Source organism: Balaenoptera musculus, chromosome 7, assembly GCF_009873245.2.
Source record: "Balaenoptera musculus isolate JJ_BM4_2016_0621 chromosome 7, mBalMus1.pri.v3, whole genome shotgun sequence".
NCBI classification, from domain to species: domain Eukaryota; kingdom Metazoa; phylum Chordata; class Mammalia; order Artiodactyla; family Balaenopteridae; genus Balaenoptera; species Balaenoptera musculus.
This window is the reverse complement of record NC_045791.1, coordinates 43366768-43380061: the sequence shown is the minus strand read 5'-3', so window position 1 is coordinate 43380061 and position 13294 is coordinate 43366768. Positions and strand designations below refer to the sequence as shown.

Sequence of the window (13294 nt, the reverse complement as noted above, 5' to 3'; positions counted from 1 at the left end):
ATTTTTTTAGAATTGACATACGATATGTTTTATTAAGGTTAGGAATTGAGTTGAGATATTCATTTGAGGAATAATTCTTTAAAAATTATATAATTTCACTCTAATTTTCCTTATATTATTATATACCTCAGGTTAACAAGTAGTACTGGAGGGTAGGGTGGAATGAAAATGAGAACTGCAGCTTTATTAAAACTGTTTCAGGACCTGTTTTCAAAACTGCTTAATATTTTATTGAGAGTTCTGAATATAAATCTAGAAACAAGGAAAGCTGCCAGTATAAACACTTACTACAACTAACTTGGAATGCCAGGTATGCATCAATGATCTTAGTCAAATCTTTGATGTGAAATATCACTATTAATAGAATCTGGTTGACTTCTGATTTAGAATGACATCTGGACTAGCTGTTTTTGTCTCAGACTCTCTGAATTAAATGCCTAATGAAAAATCAGAAAAATATGAGAACTCATAATAGCATCAAAAGGCAGGATTGATGACCAGACCCAGCACATATGGCTGAGAGGCTGTGCCCTGTACAGGGCACTTGGCTGAAATAGGTGCTCACTTGCCAAGCCTTGCTACCTTGGCCTTGAGTCTTCCAGAGTTGCTATAACCCCGCTGATAAGCATCCTACTGACAGAATTTGACAAGATTTTCCACCGTTTGCAAGAACTGTAGGGCTGAAATGGACATGAACTTTGTTGTTTGAAGGTGAGCAAACCTGTGACCCTGAAGGATACTAAGAAAGCTATCTGCTTCATGGCACCTACTAGTGAATTAGACAGTAACCCCGCTACTACGTGTTACCTGCAAGTACTATGTTACATCTTGTTGCCCCATTGTCTCCCATTAGTACTTTTTTTTATTATCTATTGATATTTTGGAGCTCTGGTTTGGAGTATACAAACATGATCCCAATGGGAGTGGACAGATGTGATACTCTGTATCTAAGGATATGTGAAGCAAATAATGGAAGGGCCTGGGCAGACAGAGCTGTGTGTTTGACTCTCTGGGAGTTTAGTTTTTCATACATGGCTCCTATCAAGGAAAAGACCATTGATTTTTTTCTGATTAACCAGGAATTCTCTTCTTCATATTAAAACAACTAGGCAATAAGGGTGAGGGATCTTGCCTCGGGCCAGTACTCATAGTGACAAAGTTGGTAAATGTTAGCTTTAGGTCCAAAAGTTAGCTGTGAACTATGCATGTCTTTATGTCTCCCAGCTCAAGATCTGTGCTGGGGAGCTAGTAGAAATCAGGCAGATAATGAGAAGAACCAAATAAAATCCACACATCTGGTTAGTAAGGGCTACACAAACCTTGGAATGAGTTTAATACAAGATATAATATACTTGTATTAATGAGTGTAATACAAGATAAAGCATCCCTTTGAAAAGACTGTGCTGCATAAAGGAAGAAGAGCAAAGTCTCCCCAAATCCTGAGAAAGTGAACACTTTAGAAAATGGTTTGCCAGAAGCATAAGTAAGTGGAAAGAATCCAATTTGTATTTCCTGTGATACAAGAGTTGAAATCTAAGACATGATATTGAACTAAGATTAGAAGGGAGAAATAAAAACAAAGTTGGGTAAGTTAAGGCTGTAAGGACACAGAACATGCAACATCAAAATTCAAATATTATTTGAACATAATAAAAAAGGGAATCCATACTGCAGAATGTTAAATCAATGATTAGAGAAAAAGCTTGAAAAACTCTCTCAAAATGTGAATGGAAAGGATAAATAGACAAAAACCATTAAACGTAATAGTGGAAAATATTGCTCCAACTTCTGAAAAAGAGATCCGAGTAAATGGAACAGAAATAGCAACTAAAGATATATCAGGGCTTCCCTGGTGGTGCAGCGGTTGAGAATCTGCCTGCCAATGCAGGAGACACGGGTTCGAGCCCTGGTCTGGGAAGATCCCACATGCCATGGAGCAACTGGGCCCATGAGCCACAATTACTGAGCCTGCGCGTCTGGAGCCTGTGCTCCGCAGCAAGAGAGGCCGCGATAGTGAGAGGCCCGCGCACCGCGATGAAGAGAGGCCCCCGCTTGTCACAACTAGAGAAAGCCCTCGCACAGAAAACGAAGACCACAATACAGCAAAAATAATAAATAAATTAATTAATTAAAAAAAAATAAAAGATATATCAGAATATATTCGAAGTAATACTTTGATATAAGACAATCAGAGATGAAAAGAACTCAGTGAGTTTTGAAATGTATTAATGAAAAGAGCCCAACATTTTGACCCATCCTGATAAAAATTGTAATGTTAAATGATGTATCAATTCATTCATTTATTCAGGAACTATTTTGTGAGTGCTTGCTATATGTTAAAAGTTAGGACTACTAAGTTACCAAGACACAGTTCTACCTTGAAAGAACTTAGTGTCTATTGTGGATGATATACATACAAGAAACAGGCAATTGCTATACAATGTGGTATTATACCATAACAATAAGGGTAAGAATAGAGTACTCAAAAAACACATTGGAGAGGCCTTAGTCTAATCATGAGGGGGTGAGAGAAAGCTTTCTGAATCTAAAGTATGGAAAAAATTCAATAAGAATACAGATTAAAAAATGAAACTATTTTCAAAGGAAGAAAAAAAACAAAAAATAGACTTAACTTCAACATTAAACTTCAGAAGCTGAATAGAATAACACGTACAGCAGCCTGAGAAAGATTTGAGTTACAAAGTCTATACCCACTCGAATTATCATTTGCATAGGAAAGGAAAACTAAGACATTCTTAGATACCTTATAGTTCAGAGATATTTCACCTATGTCCTGAAATAACTGGACATACACTTCAGTTAGTCAGGAAGGGAATCAAGGTGCAAAAACTAAGAAAGGTGAAATTCTGATATAAAAGAAATATCTGTAAATATTTGAAAAAATGTAAATATCGGATTAGGTAAAGACTTGTTGCAAATATAATAAGAATATTAAAAGTAATCTTTAAGATATAAGGTCCAAGTATAATAAATAGTTAGTAATAATTTGTTCTAAATTTCCTGATTATAGCAACAAAAACTCAAGTGGGTAGAAGAGAGGTGGCAGGAAGGAGAAAGTTCTAATTTACTCATTTTCTTATCTTCTATATGTGAAAACAAGGAAATGATAGGCTCTCATTCTAACAATAATATTATAATGGAACATATATTATTTTAGGTTTTAAAAAAAATATAAAGGTAAATAACTACAAGTAGAATTAAAGCAATTATACTCCAATAAAGCCATTAAAAAATTATATGCTTATTGTTTATGTTTATTTTTTTGGCCGCACCTCATGGCTTGTGGGATCTTAGTTCCCCCACCAGGGATTGAACCCTGGCCCTTGGCAGTGAGAGCGAGGAGTCCTAACCATTGGACCACCATAGAATTCCCCATTTTTTCATGCTCCTCAATAGAGGAGAAAGAAAGGAAAACATTGCTCATGTAATGAAGATGTAAAACTCTTCCTTTCCAGCATTTTATCAATCATCTGATAAGGTAACTCTTGTGAGCACTCCTCTGCAACATTTTTTTTGCATGCATATACTCTGTCCTCATTGTCAACTCTGTCCTCACTGTCACACTCTGACTCTATTGACACCCCTTGTTCAGGCCATCATCAAATTCATATTTACCATACAATCTCCTAACTATTCTCCTAACTTTTTCTCTTGTCAAATTCTAAATTTTATTATGTTCCTTTAGCACCTAAAGTCATTTCCTATTAACCTTAGAATAAAATCCAAACTCTAAACATAGTATGAGGTCTCTTCTTACTTCTCTAGACTCATATCCTGCCTCTTCTTCTGGCTTCTTTCAACACCTCAAATGCTCCCTGTTCTGTCTTTTTCAGGTGTTTGCTAGTGTGTTTTCCTCATCCTAGAACACGTTTCCCTCACATTTTGCTTGGTCTGTTAAGGCCTCAGCTGAATGGTCTAATTCAAAGCAGGGCCCCACTTGACTTCTCTTCCAGGTTAGAACTATGGGCTCCTATTTCACCCTGTCCTTCCCCCTTTATGACATGCCTCACACTTGAAATTCCAAGACACATATTTGGATGTTTTTGAAGTTAGGAAGGCTATTACAACTGATATTAAAGAAACTTGTAACACAGTCTGAGGCCTAGATGGTCATTACCCTCACAAAGGCAAACTCAAGCTGACATAGGCTAATGCAAGCAGGCTATAAATGAGAATTCTCATTAAAATTGCCCCAGTTATATGTTGGTATTGCCATTTACTAACCGTATGACCAACCCTGAGCTTCAGTTTCTTCTCCTGTCAAGCATAGATTATAATAATACTGTATGTTAAAGTTGTGTGTGTATGTGTGTATGTACAGTGAGATAATATACGAACAGGGCCTGGATTATAGGAGGAACTCAATAAATATTAGCTAATACAGTTGACATTTGAACAATGAGAGGGTTGGGGCACCAACCCCCCTATGCAGTTGAAAATCCACATATAATTTTACAGGCAGCCCTCTGTATCCATGGTTCTGTAACTGCAGATTCAACCAACTGCAGATTGTGTAGTACATGTTTATTGAAAAAAATCCACGTATTAGTGGACCCATGCAGTTCAAACCCATGTTGTATAGATAATATCTGTAACTTAAGTAGGTGGTTCTGCATGCAGTTGATTTCTAATTTAAGTAAGTAGTCAGAATTATCATTTAAAATGTCTTTAAAAGTTCACCCTAAGGAAGTGTAGAGATTGTACTTACTAGAAAAATCTGTTACTCTAAATCAATTGTCTTACATATGCCCAAAAAGCCAAAGGAAACTGTGGACCAAAAAACCAAAGGAAATTAGAAAATGATGTATGAACAAGATGAGATTATCAATAAAGAGATAGAAATTGTAAAAAGGAACCAAATAGAAATTCTGGAGCTGAACAGTACAATAAGTGAAATGAAAAATTCACTAGAGGGGCAACAGATTTGAGCAGGCAGAAGACGTCAGTGAATGTGATGATAAGACAATTGAAACTATCTAGATAGAGGAACAGAAAGAAAAAAAGAATAAAGAAAAGTGCATAGAGCCTAAGAGGCCTATGAAACATCATCTTGTAAGCCAAAATATGCTTTATGGAAGTTCTGAAGGAGAGGTGAGAGAAAAGGAGCAGAAAATAGATTTAAAGTAATAATGGCTGAAAACTTCCCAATTTGATGAAAGACTGAATCTGCACACTCAAGAAGTTCAATGAACTCAAGTAGGCTAAACTCAGATTCACACTGAGACACATTATAATCAAACTGTTGAAAGCCAGAGACAATGAGAGAATCTTGAAAGCAGCGAGAGAGAAGCAACGCTTTATTTACAAGGGATCCTCTGTAAGATTAACAGCCAATTTCACTTTGGAATCATGGAGGCCAGAAGGCAGTGGGATGACATATTTAAAATGCTGGGAAAAAAAAAAGAAATAGGTGCCAACCAAGAATTCTATATCTGGCAAAACCATTCTTCAAAAATGAAGGAGAAATTAAGACATTCTGAATTTATGAAAAACCCACAGCTAACATCATACTCAATGGTGAAAGACTGAAAGATTTGTCCCTAAGATCAGGAACAAGACAAGGGTGCTTTTTTTCACTACTGCTATTCAACATTGTCATGGTAGTTCTAGCAAGAGCAATTAAACAAGAAAAAGAAAAGGCATCTAAATTAAAAAGGAAGAAGTAAAACTATATCTGCAAATGACATTATCCTACATGTAGAAAATCCCAAACAATCCACAGGAAAGCTACTAGAGCTAATAAATGAATTTAACAAAGTTGCAGGATACAAGATCAACACTCAGAAATCAGTTGTGTTTCAATATGTTATCAATGAACAATTCAAAAAGAAAATTAAGGAAACAATTTAATTTATAATAGCATCCAAAAGAATGAAATATCTAAGAATAAATTTAACCAAAGAGGCAAAGGACTTGTACACTGAAAACTACAAAATATTGCTGAAAAAAATGAAAGAAGACCTAAACAAATGGGAAGACATTCTGTGTTCATGAATTGGAAGATTTAAAATTGTTAAAATGGCAATACTCCCCAAATGATCTACAGATTTAATGTAATCTGTATCAAAATTCCAATGGCTTTTTTTCAGAAATGAAAAAGCCAATCCTCAGTTTCATGTAGAATTGCAAGGAGCCCTAAATAGCCAAGGAATATTGAAAAAATTAAAAGAGTTGGAGGACTCACACTTCCCCATTTCAAAACTCATTACAAAGCTACAGTAATCAAAACAGTGTGATAAGAGTATAAAGACAGACATATAGACCACAGGAATAGAACTGAGAGTCCAGAAATAAACCCTTACCTCTATGGCCAGTTGATTTTGAGCAGGGTACAAAGACCATTTAATGGAGAAAGAATAGTCTTTTCAACAAATGATGTTGGAGCAACTGATATCCATAATGAAAATAACAAAACTGGACCCCTATCTTACACTATATACAAAAACTAACTCAAAGTGAAAAAGTAATCTAAATATAAGAGCTAAAACTATAAAACTTAGAAAAGACATAAATCATTGTGACCTTGAATTTGGCAATGGATTCTTAGGTATGATACCAAAATCAAAAACAAAAAAATACAATCAAGAAAAAAATAAATTGAACTCTCTAAAAAATTTTGAAAATAAACTTTTGTGCATTGAAAGACATTATCAAAAGACAATCTGTAGAATGGGAGAAAATGTTTGCAAATTATGTATTTCATAAGAGTCTTGTATCCAGAATATTTAAAGAACTCTTTATATATTAGCCTAACAACAGAAGGACAACTCAATTAAAAAATGGGTAAAGGACTTGAAGACATTTTTCCAAGGAGACTATACAGATGGCCAACAAGCACATGAAAGGATGTTTGACATCATTAGTCATTAGGGTAATGCAAATCAAAACCACAATGAGGTATCATGTAACATCCATTAGGATGACTATAATAATAATAACTTAAAAAACAGAAAGCGGACTTCCCTGGTTAAGAATCCGCCTGCCAATGCAGGGAATGTGGGTTCAATACTTGGTCTGGGAAGATCCCACATGCTGTGGAGAAACTAAGTCTGTGCGCCACAACTACTGAGCTTGCGCTCTAGAACCTGTGAGCCACAACTACTGAGCCCATGCGTTGCAACTGCTGAAGCCCGCATGCTCCAGGGCCCACCTGCCACAACTACTGAGCCTGCGTGCTGCAACTACTGAGCCTGCATGCTGCAACTACTGAAGCCCACGCGCCTAGAGCCTGTGCTCCACAGCAAGAGAAGCCACCGCAATGAGAAGCCTGCGTACTGCAACGAAGAGTAGCCCCTGCTTGCCACAACTAGAGAAAAGCCCGCACATGGCAACAAAGACCCAACGTAGCTAAAAACAAAAAAACAAAAAACAAAACAAAACAAAAAAACCCAGAACATTACAAGTGTTGGCAAAAATGTGGAGAAACTGGAACTTTCATGCATTGCTGGTGGGAATGTAAAATGGTTCAGTCATTGTGGAAAACAATTTGGCAGTTACTTAAAAAGTTAAACATAGAATTAGCCCACAATATGACCCCACAATTCCACTGTGAGGTATATACTTAAAAGAATTGAAAATAGGTAATCATACAATGTAAATGCATGGTCATAGCAGCACTGTTTACAATAGCCAAAAAGTGAAAACAGCCCAACTATCCTGTCCATCAGTAGATGAATGGATAAACAAATGGTGTATACACAGACAACAGAATATTATTTGGCCATAAAAGGAATGAAGTACTGACATATGCTACAACATGGGTATATCTTGAAAATACTATGCTAAGTGAAAAAAAACCAGACAGAAAAAGTCACAGATTATATGATTTCATTTATATGAAATATCCAGAATAGGTATATTCATATAGACAGAACACAGATTGGTGGTTGCCAGGGATTGAGGAGAGCAGGAAATGCAGAGCAACTGCTTAATGGGTAAAGGGTTTCCTTTCGGGGTGATAAAAATGTTTTGAAGCTAGATAGAAGTGGTGGTTGCACAACGTTGTGAGTGGACTAAATACCACTAAATTGTTCACTTTATAATGTTTAACTTTGTTATGTGAATTTTACCTCAATTTTTTTAAAAGGAAAAAATAAGGAAATTTGAATAAATTATAAACTGAGTTAATAAAAATGTATCAATATTGTTCCTCAATTGTCACAAATGTACCATACACTAATAGGTTAATAACAGGGGAAATTATGTTGGGGAGCAGGGGTAGGGGGGAAGAGGCAGGGTGGTACATGGGAACTCTCTGTAGTGTTTACTCATTTTTTCTCTAAATCTAAAACTGTTCTAAAAAAATAAATTCCGTTAGGTAAAAAAAATCCAAAAAACAAGAAAAACCTTTATTGTCCTAAATAACTCTTGGATCAGAGAGGAAATAAAACTGCAATTAGAAAAACATAAAATAATAATGAAATAATGTGAAAATGATATAAACATGTAAGAACAGTTAAAATGGTACTCAGAAAATTCCTAGCCTTAAATACTTTCATTACAAAATAAGAAGGAAAAAAAATAAACGAACTAAGCATCCAAATCTAAAACTGAGGAAAGGAAAAGCAAAATAATCTAAAAGGAAGGAAAGGCAGTAAGAAATAGTAATAAAGATAAAAGCAAAAACTAATTATTAAAAAAGAGCTAACCATAAATGAGATACATCCAAGCGATTAACCCTTTGACATGTCCAATCAGGAAAAAAAGAGAGAGAAAACATAACGAAAAGGGTTATCCATATGGTTATGGAGATGGTAAAAATTACAATACCATGTATACTAATACATTTGAAAAATTTGATAAAATTTTATTTATAAACAACAAATAACCTAAACTGTGGGAAAAAATGGCATAAAACCTGAATAGATCAATAACAATAGAAAACGTTGAAAAGCTTTTAAAGAATTACTTCCAAAAGTGCGTGCCAAGGACAGAGTGCTAAGATATGCTCTTTAAACATTTCAAGGAGCCGATAAGTCCCACGAAATTTTTTTAGAACATGGAGAGTTTTGGTATTTTTATCAGAAAATAAAAATACAGATGAATTTCACTTATGAATAGGAATGCAAAAATTCTCATTAATTCTTTTTCAGTATGTATTTTCTTAATATAAATTGGTGTAAGATAAATCAATTTGGACACACATTTTGCACGCCACTGTTGGTTGTAACTGAATTGTGGTCTGCAGCTAGCACTGTTAAAATAGGGAGAAAGCTTTTTGCACAATGTGTAGGAACAGCTGCTTTGTTTGAGTATTGGTTGCTCTGCCTTGATAGGGTTCCTTGGCTATGCCACATTGTTTTCATTCTTTTCTGTTAATTTGAGTTGTGAACTGAATTGTGAAGCCAAAATAATAGGGGAGAGGCGTTTAAGCATGTGGATTGAAGAGAAAATGAGGAAATGTGTAGGTTTGGTTTGTTTTGATCAACCAATTTATTATCTTAACCAGGGCAATAACAAAATATACTTTATAATTATAAACCTACTTTTATTACTGAGGGATGATTTTTAACAACATGTAATTTTTAAAAAATGCAATTACTGTATTGTGTAACAACAGGGCACTATATAAAGTAGAAAAACCGTACAGCTGTCTCTGATGATATCAAAAAGACAATGAATATAGTTTAACATGAAGTCTTGATACACTTTTAGCAAGCTAGGGTTAGACGCATATTTGGTAGTTATTTGGTCTTTATGATTAATGTGTTTATCTCAAACCAACAGCCTACGTCATTCTTAATGTTAACCACTAGGGAAATTCCCACTGAGATGAGAACATGTTGAGGTTGGCTGCTATCTCCTCTGTTATTAAACACTGTTCTAGAAGTTCTGGCCAGTGTCACCACCAGAAGAAAAAAAGAAGACAAAAGTAAATTCTTCCTATCTAGGCTTTGCATGTGAATTACCTAAAATAATTTAGAATAATTTAGAAATAAATAAAATATCAATATAATGCCTGGACGCAAGATAAAATTATGATATCAAGAACTTTCCTAAATGTCAGCAGTAATTAGTTAGAAAATATAGTGGGAAGAGTACCCCTATCAAGATAGCATCCCTGGTGGTGCAGTGGTTGGGAATCTGCCTGCCAATGCAGGGGACACGGGTTCGAGCCCTGGTCCAGGAAGATCCCACATGCCGCGGAGCAACTAAGCCCGTGAGCCACAGCTACTGAGCCTGCGCGTCTGGAGCCTGTGCTCCGCAACAAGAGAGGCCGCGATAGTGAGAGGTCCGCGCACCGCGATGAAGAGTGGCCCCCACTCGCCGCAACTGGAGAAAGCCCTTGCACAGAAACGAAGACCCAACACAGCCGAAAATAAAAATAAAAATAAATAAATAAATTTATAAAAAAAAAAGATAGCATCCCTATGACACACATGAAGAAGATAAAATATATTGGAATACATTTTATAATAAACAAACAACCTATGTTTCCTGAGGCTTTAACGCATGGAGAGAAAGAATGTTTGCAGACAGTAAGGTTCTCTCCTGTAAGGATGATTATTGTCTTCAAATTAGTGCATAAGTTTCATGAAGTTCCAGCCAGCTCTTTTGGGGAGGAATTTAACATATTTATTTTAAATCTTGCAGTTGGCCATCTCTTTCATTGTCATAAGTGTTTAAGAGAAATAATTGGATGTTGCTCTAGTTGGCTGCTAGCAGGAGCTTCAGTCAGGTTAGACCTGGTATAGAGCCCTAGGTACCCCCTCCTGCAGGGAGGCAGACTAATGTGTGCACCTGTGCCCAGGTGGAAGTGAGCCCTGGAGGGAGTGAGGAGATGGGGTGGGCAAGTGAGGACAAGGAAGACCTAGGAATGAATTCTAAGCTTCTATGAATGACTTGGCTTCTCTGTGATCTTGGCCAAGTATTGTCCTTTTCCCCCCGTCCGTTTGCAGTTTGGATAAGATAACTCAAAATACTTTTTCAGTATAGTAAGAAGGTAGGGCAGTGGTAACAGAGAGCCATGGAAAAAGAAATCATGTGGATTTATGGTTAAGCTCTGGCTCTACCACTTACTAGCTGGAAGATCCTGTGACCATTTCCCTGTAGCAGACACTCAATAATGGCAGCTATTAATATAACAATAGTGATGATCCTTGAGGTTTAATCTTTTTGAACTATCTATTTATTCTTAAGAATATACTATACAATCTTTAATATTCACTTTTTGTGAAAATAAAGGCCAATTGGTAATAGAATAAGACTGGATTGCTATTATTGTGTAAATTTAAATGTTCGAAGATAGGAAATGCAAAGTTTTCTATAAGGTTAATACTTTACTGTAAAGAAATATTCATAAACATGTGTTTCTTAGAAGATAGAAAAACAGTAAATGTGAGTTAATGTTTGAATGAACACACTGGATCAGGCCAGAATTGATCTTTAAAAATTTAACCAAAAAAAGTATGAATATATACAGTATTTACTTTTCAACCTAGTAAGCGGTATACAACTTAACTTATGCTAAATATATATCTTCTAAGTCTTATGTTATAAAAACCACTCACTGGAGAAGGCTATATTCCAGATATAAACTTAAAAAAAGTCATTTCAAATAAAGACTTAAATTCTACCTTAAAAGTTGAGAAGAATGCAAAAAGATCACAGTTTAAAAAAATTTCCTTTAGTCTTGGCTAGGGACCCCATTTTTAAAAGGCCGAATTTCCAACTGTGGCAATGAATAAAAGGCATTACTGAATCACGTCATAAATTACTCACTTAACAGAAGGAAATTGTACAGCAAATCTGCAACACTTCAGTTTAAGGCATCCAGGCCACCTTGCTAGTTTGAGAATCGGTAGGAACTACTAAAGTTTTGATTACCTCTTCTCCAGGTTACAAGGCTTCCTTCATAGACTATTGCCCTTAAAGAAGTAGGCAGTTACAGAGTCTGCAAGTGCCGCCCAAACTGTTCTGAGATTTCCCTTGTGTTAAACTGGGAACTTCCACTGAGAAATCCCCCGCCTTGAAGACTTCCTTTTTTGTAACTTTCAACAGCCAATCGTGACAAGATACTGAAATGAAGCAAAGACTACCAGAAAATGTTCTGTAAACCACCGTGGCTGTAGCTTTGACTTCCTTTTGAAGCAAAGATACTTTACTTGAAGAGCTAGGACGTTTTAACAAAAATCCAGAAATTGTAAACCCCAAATTATATTTGGATTAAGCACATTTTCATGTAAAAAAATTTTAAAGTAAGCTTATTTGATAAATGGCTTTTTTTAGGTTTTAAGAAGTCACTTTTTGACCTGAGCAGTATATTTATAAACAGTAGGTGAAGACTAGATTTGAGTATAGTTGTCCTTGCTTCATGGCCTACAGAGATCACTAGGATGAAGCCTAGTAATATTAAAGTTTATGCTGGATTCCAGAGCCTGACCTCATGTACTTAGAAGAGAGGTGAAACATAAAAGGCTCTTAAGAGCTTTTCTCCCTGGGACCTAAGATTCTCTCTTCACGTGGATAAGTGTATATGCCAGCACACTGGGGAAATGCTTTACAAATACGTATATTCTTCTCAGGCTACTTGGAGCAAAACATCAAGTTCTACATGCAAATGGAAGGCGGCATATGCACCCCAGACATTTTTCTTTGTTATAATATTTTAGAGCTGGAAATGTCCTTAGACACCATCTGTTCCATTTCCTTTTTATTACAGATGAGGAAACAGGAGAGGGTAAATGCTCAAAGTCACCAAGAAAGTTAGAGGCAGCACTCAGATTAAAATCTGTCTTTTGAATCTCAGTGTATTTTTCTCAGTGTAGCAAGTTATTGAACAGGAAAAGGACTATAGCGATTGAGCAGTCTCCTTGTTCAACTCCTGCATTTTATAGATGAGGAGTTTGAGACCTTACCCAAAGGTTCACAGTTAGCAAAAGAACTAGAATTTAGAACTTTGGATTCTTGGTGTAGTTTCTTTTCCACTTTAAAACACCACCTCTGTTAAATTAGATGTTAAATAAACCTGAGTTATTTCTATTCCTGAAGAAATTATTCTATAAAAAGGAAATAATTCTGAATTAATCTAAAGTGATGAATAAGCTTATGACTAAAAACATTCCATTTACTCATCTAACGTATCATGAGGTATTAATTTCCTTTAGCACCTTACATTTTATAATTAGCCTACTGATATCAGACATTAAACTTTCTTGTGTGTAATGGGAAAATAAAACCTATCTAATACTGTAAATACAGCAAATCAAAACAAAAAGGTGAGATAGCCATTGGTGGAAGGAAAACTTTTTTTGTCAAGAATTTACACTTTTGA

At 35.6% G+C, this 13294-nt stretch overlaps 1 protein-coding gene across 4 annotated transcripts in view; it reads right to left on the bottom strand.

Moving 5' to 3' along the window:
* The window catches only part of TANK (TRAF family member associated NFKB activator), a 97054-nt gene extending 85115 nt beyond the window's left edge, over positions 1 to 11939 (bottom strand). For 2 of the 4 annotated variants that reach the window (XM_036857753.1, XM_036857757.1), the window contains exon 1: positions 11743 to 11761. The gene's annotated coding sequence lies outside the window, so the exon portion shown is untranslated. Of the gene's footprint in view, positions 1 to 11742 lie in introns of all 4 variants that reach the window. The other 2 variants (XM_036857755.1, XM_036857751.1) reach the window with 2 other exon arrangements.
* Between the last annotated feature and the right edge of the window lie 1355 nt (positions 11940 to 13294).